This window comes from Capsicum annuum, unplaced genomic scaffold, assembly GCF_002878395.1.
Source record: "Capsicum annuum cultivar UCD-10X-F1 unplaced genomic scaffold, UCD10Xv1.1 ctg3585, whole genome shotgun sequence".
NCBI lineage: Eukaryota > Viridiplantae > Streptophyta > Magnoliopsida > Solanales > Solanaceae > Capsicum > Capsicum annuum.
Genome location: NW_025842793.1, coordinates 411,367 through 418,300, shown reverse-complemented (window position 1 = coordinate 418,300; position 6,934 = coordinate 411,367).

The following is a 6,934-nucleotide window of genomic DNA, read 5'->3' as shown; positions in this document are numbered from 1 at the left end:
TAATAATAATAATAATAATAATAATAATAATAATAATAATAGTAATAATAAGCAAAACAACATCGTTTTAACCTATAGAAGCAAAACGAAGTCGTTTTAATTGAAAGACAAAAGTCCCTCCATGTCAGTCCTTTTAATGATGTGGCACCGTATGATTGGATTGCATATCCACATAGGCACAAGTGAGTTACACGTATGGAGGTTGCAAAATCGGAGGTCATATTTGTTCAAGTTTTGATAGTTAAAGGTCATATTTGTGCACTATCAAAGTTTAAGATCAATGTTATAATTTGGTGTCAAGTTTAGGGTCATATTTATGTATTATGCCTATACATTCTCCCTTCAAATTTATAGGACTTGATTTAGGGTATCAGAGTCAAATAAACTAATGTTACAATATAAATTTTTTAATCTTTTTAAAAATAAAATGAGAATGTTTAGAAACTATATAAACTATTTTTTTATATATATAAATCATAAGAGTCAATAACTTAAAATATATTTGAAAATAACTTTTGTCCAAAAAAAATAAATATTTTTAGATTCGCCAAACAATAACTAAGGCATCTGAATTGAATATTGGAGCTAAGGACGTGCGCGCAGCTTGTTGGATTAAGTAATTTGAAATGGGATAGGTGAATCTTATCATATCCACATTATTAATGATGCTAATTTTAATTAAAAAAACTTAAATGTAATGTGGTTCATTAATTAAATATACGAAAAAGGGTTAAAAATACTCCTGAACTATCTGAAATAGATTAAAAATACGCCTCGCTAATTTTTTGGCTCAAAAATACCCCTCCGTTAATTATTTGGCTCAAAAATACCCCCTCCTTAACGGAATTCCACCAAGCATGCCACCTAGGTAAAAAAAGCCACGTGGCTATGCCACATCACCATCGACATGTAAGATTTTATTTTTCAGAAAAGGGTCAAAAATACCCCTCGTTAGTTTTTTGGTTCAAAAATACCCCTCCGTTAAATATTTGGCTCAAAAATACCCCTTCTCTTAACGGAATTCCACCAAGCATGCCACCTAGGTAAAAAAGCCACTTGGCTATGCCACATCACCATCCACATGTAAAATTTTATTTTTTAATTATATAGCATTCCTTTCTTCTTGATGAAGGAATTAAATAAAAAGATTATATTCAGCAATGTTGATTTATTTTTTCTGGACTCAATGAATGTTGATAGTTTTTCTAATTTTATATTTAATCATCAAGTATTCTTAGAATTTTTGAAAATTTCACTTTCAGAAAAGTAAATAACATTTAATATATTTTAATCATTAGAAAAACATTGATATAATTTTCTTTAATAATATATGTGAAAAGTTTATCATTTAATGAAAAAAATTGAATAATTTGTACTCCTTTAACAAAATTTATTTAGTACCTTCCCAATGTCGAGAAATCTCAAAAACGTTAAACTAAATCCAGTAAAAACACTAATTTATTTTATTTAAATATTTATAAAAAATTTTAATTTTGCTGATCATATTTTTTTTCCAAATCGATAAAATTGCTTTGCAAAAAAAATAAAAATAAAAATAAAAATAAACAATAAAGGAATGTCATATAATTAAAAATAATATTTTACATGTGGATGGTGATGTGACATATCCACGTGGCTTTTTTTATCTAGGTGGCATGCTTGGTGGAATTCCGTTAAGGAGAGGGGTACTTTTTAGCCAAATATTTAATGGAGGGATATTTTTGAGCCGAAAAACTAACGAGGAGTATTTTTGATCCATTTCAGATAGTTCAGGGATATTTTTGACCCTTTTTTGAAAAATAAAATTCTACATGTGGATGGTGACGTGGCATAGCCACGTGGCTTTTTTACCTAGGCGGCATGCTTGGTGGAATTTTGTTAAGGGAAGGGGTATTTTGAGCCAAAGATTTAACAGAGGGGTATTTTTGAGCCAAAAAAACTAACGAGAAATATTTTTGATCCATTTCAGATAGTTCAGGAATATTTTTTACCCTTTTTCGTTAAATATATGATAAATGTGCAAGAAGAGTTGACTTATGTGTGCAAGATATTCTCCTTTTGAACAAAATACTGTTGGTTACATGGAGATAAAATTGTTGGGATCGAAATTGGTAGGACGTCATGTGGAAGTTGATAATTGCAAATCAAGGTGGTGATAATTTAAACGATAAAGAAATACATACTAAAAGCATAAATTTTATATGGTTATGTCAATTGACATACATATGAAAAAGTAATATACAAGAAAGTAAAAAAACTGTTGGAGCGAAAAACAAGTCTTTAAAGGAGTACATTGTGGATGATATTGTGTTTTGTTTGAGAAGAAAAAATCTTCTATTTATAGAAGTCTAAAACTTCTCCTTCGAAAAATGATTAACCAATTATAGAAGGAATCTTTTCCTACAAGAAAATCTTTTCCATCAAGAAAACTTTTTTGAAGTAAAACAAATTACGGTAAAATTCGAATAAAGTAGAAAATTCATGGCAAATCCCTATTAACCAACATCAATTACAATAGTTACCTATCATATATAGCTTTAATTATCTTTTATCTATTCGGAAGTATTAGTCTAGAATATTTTTTAGTTGTAATTACCATGTATAACATTTACTTTTACTATGTATAACATTTACTATGTACATATAATTTTACTTGTAATTGTTGTTTTTGGCTCTTTTCTCTCCCACATCGAAATTTTACTATTTGGAAAAGGGTTTTATAGTTATAAAAGAACTCTTCTTCCTCCCATTTTAAATATCTCAAAATTATTCTCTGCTCCCACAATTAATGGAAAAGGTTACCTTGAACAGTGCTCGAAGATTAAGCCCTTTTTGGCTAAACTCCGTTATCAAAATTTTCTGGTGTCTTTATTTTAGTATTCAATATTATTTGTCGGGTATATTTTTTAGTTTTCTGTCTGGTTCAATTGTTCTAAACCAGTTCATTTCACTAAGTTGTTTTGTTGTAGTGGAAAAATTATTCAATTTTTCCAACAAGTGGTGTCAGAGCCAAGGTTTTTCTAAGTATGCTTTATGGTTGCAACTTTGTCTGATCTTCCACATCAGAACAGAATTCCTTTGGTGCTTTTCAACCCAAGGTTTGTCCCAGGAAAAGGTTCTGTCTGATTATGCTCTGTGGTTGCAGTTCTATCTGATCTTCCACATCAGAAAAGAATTACTTTGGTCCTCTTGAAATCTTGGGTTATTTACATTTGTTGTAATATTGAATATTTTTTATTGAGTCTGTAATGAAAAATAAAGATCAAGAAACGAAGGATCGTATTTCAAATATTACGTCGGGGGCATCGGGCTCCTCATCATTATGGTTGAGGTTCTCGCTGTCCAGTCTGAAGTTGGCGATGGAAATATTTGATGGTACTGGCCAATTCGGCATGTGGCAAGGAGAGGTTTCGTACTTTTTTTCCTGCAGGGTCTTGATATTGCTATTGAGGAAAAGAAACCAGAAGATGTAGAAGATAGAGATTGGAGCATCATTAATCGCTTGATGTGTGGAACAATTCGATCGTGCCTGTCCAGAGAGCAGAAGTATGCTTTCAAGAATTAGACTTTTGTGCACAAATTATGGAAGACGTTGGAGGACAAGTTTCTGAAAAAGAAGGGTCAGAACAAGCTCCTTATGTAGAAAAGGTTGTTCGGATTTGATTATCAACCAGGTACTACTATGAATGAACACATCACTATGTTTAATCAATTAGTAGTAGACCTGTTGAATTTAGATGTGAAATTTGAGGATGAGGACCTGGCTTTGATGTTATTATCATCTCTTCCCTATGAATTTGAACATTTGGAAACTACGTTACTTCAAAGGAAGGAGAACGTGTCGTAAGATGTTGTTTGTTCTGCGTTATATCGCTATGAATTAAGAAAGTAGGATAAGGTGAAAACCAAATCAACAACACTTAACAAGCATTGGTGGCAAGGAGTCGTCAGCAAAGCAGACTAAGGGGAGAAAAAGAAGGTCAAAATCAAAGGGCCGAGTTGTTTCCAAAGATGAGTGTGCTTTCTGTCATGAGAAAGAGCACTAGAAGAAAGACTGTCCGAAGTTAAAAAAGAAAGGGAAGAGTTCGAAAAATGCAAATGTTGCAGAATGCAAAAGTAATGCGGAATCAGATATTTCCTTAGTTGTTATGCATTTAACATCATCTCATCTAGATGAGTGGATATTGGATTCAGGATGTACCTATCATATGTGTCCCATTTGGGAATGGTTTTTTGAATTTCAGGAACTCAATGGTGGGGTTGTTTACGTGGGGAATGATACTCCATGCAAAACAACCGGGATAGGTTGAATTAAGCTGTGGAATCATGATGGATCCACCAGAATTTTGAGGGATGTGCGGTACGTGCCAAAGTTGAAGAAGAATCTCATCTTATTGGGGGCTCTTGAATCTAAGGGCTTAGTTGTGATGATACGAGATGGAGTTCTTAAAGCAACTTCAGGAGCACTGGTGATGTTGAAAGGCATGAGGAAGAACAATTTGTACTTCTACCAAGGTAGTATAGTGTTAGGGACAATAGAAGCAGTAACTTCTAGCACTAAGAAGGATGTTGAGGTAACGAAGCTGTGGCATATGCGGTTGGGACATGCTGATGAAAAGTCCTTGCAAATTCTTTCCAAGCAAGGATTGTTGAAAGGTACGAAGACTTTCAAACTTGAATTTTGTGAGCATTGTGTTCTGGAAAAGCAACGAAGAGTGAAGTTTGGCAATGCAATTCATAATACCAAGGGTATTTTGGATTATGTGCACTTAGATGTGTGGGGACCTGCCAAAACTCTGTCTATCGGAGGTAGGCATTATTTTGTCACTTTTGTCGATGAGTTTTCTAGGAGAGTTTGGGTGTTTACTATGAAGAACAAGGATAAGGTTCTTGGAATTTTCCTGAAAGCATAAGTTGAAAACCAGACAGGGAGAAAGATCAAGGTTCTCTAAACAGATAATGGAGGAGAATACAAGAGTGATCCACTCCTGGATGTGTGCTAAGACTGTGGCATATATCAACACTTCACTGTTAGAAAAACACTGCAACAGAATGGGGTGTCATAGCATATGAACAAGACACTTGTGGAGAAAGTTCGTTGTATATTGTCTAATTCTAGGTTAGGCAGAAACTTTTGGGCTAAGGCTGTGACGTACGCTCAACATCTCGTCAATTATTTGCCATCATCTGCTATAGGTGGATAAACTCCATTAGAGGTATGGTCTGGAAAACATACAACTGATTATGATACTTTGCATGTTTTTGGTTCTATTGCATATTATCATGTAATTGAATCAAAGTTGGATCCACGAGAAAAGAAAGCTTTTTTCATGGTCTTCAATGCTAGAGTGAAGGGATACCATTTGTGGTGTCTTGAGGCAAAGAAGACGATTATCATCAGGGATGTTACCTTTAATAAATCTACTATGTTGAACAAGGTAAATCCAGAGAAAGCTGATAGTATTATGAAGCAGGTAGAGTATAGTCCAAAGCAGGTGGAGTTTGAGCAAACAGTGGTGACCCCAGCACAAAGCACCACCTCTGACTCTACTATGGCAGAAGAAGAGTCATATGAGAAAGAGGTTCCGACCCAAGAATCTTTGTAGCAATCAAAACCAGTTGCAGTTAGAAGATAGAGATGAGAAATTCAGAAGCCTGCTCGTTTCACTGACATAGTTGCTTATGCACTTCCAGTTACTGATGAAGATGTTCCATCCACCAACCCAAAGGCTATTTGAAGCACAGAAAGTGGCAGTTGGGCAGGTGCAATGGAAGAGGAAATGCAATCTCTTAAGAAGAATAAAACGTGGAAGTTGACATAACTACTAAAAGGCAGAAAGGCAATTGGGTACAAATGGATATTTGCAAAGAAAGAAGGATTTTCTGATAAAGAAGACATTCGCTATAAGGCAAGATTGGTGGCTAAAGGCTACGATTAGATGGAGGGAATTGATTATAATGAAGTATTTTCTCCAGTTGTAAAACATTCCTTCATTAGAATTTTGTTGGACTTGGTAAAGAAATTGAATTTGGAGCTAGCTCAACTTAATGTGAAGACCGCGTTCTTACACGGTGATTTGAAGGAAGAAATCTATATGACTCAGCCAGAAGGATATAAGGTTGCTGGTAAAGAAGATTGGGTTTGTAAACTTATCAAATCATTGCACGGACTAAAACAATCTCTGAGACAGTGGTACAAATGATTTGATAGATTCATGAAGGGTCAGAAGTATAGGAGAAACAAATCCGATCATTGTGTGTATTTGCGCAAACTTCAAGATGGTTTTTACATCTACTTACTCTTATATGTTGATGATATGCTGATTGCAGCAAAGAGCCAAGTTGAGATTGAAAGATTGAAGGCTCAAATAAGTAAAGAGTTTAAGATGAAGGATTTGAGGGAAGCCAAGAAGATTTTCGACATAAAGATAAGTAGGGATAGAGAGAGGGGCAAACTTTATCTGTCAAGAAGAAGTATTTGAAGAAGGTACTACAACGCTTTAGTATGCACGATGATACAAAACCTGGGAATACCCCACTTGCTCCTTATTTGAAACTGAGTAGCAGATTATCTCCGACAACTGATGAAGAGAGAGAATACATGGCAAAGGTCCCATATGCAAATGCAGTTGGAAGTTTGATGTTTGCAATGGTGTGTAAGAGACCAGATGTTTCATAAGTTATTAGTGTTGTTAGCAGGTACATGCATGATCCAGGCAATGGTCATTGGCAAGCTGTGAAATGGATTTTTTGGTATCTCCAAAATATCATATATGTTAGATTGATATTTGAGCGGGATAAATTACTTGGTCAATGAATAGTTGGATATTGTGATTATGATTATGCAGGTGATTTGGATAAGAGACAATCTACAACTGATTATTTATTCACTTTAGCAAAGGCGCCAGTTAGTTGGAAGTCTACCTTGCAGTCT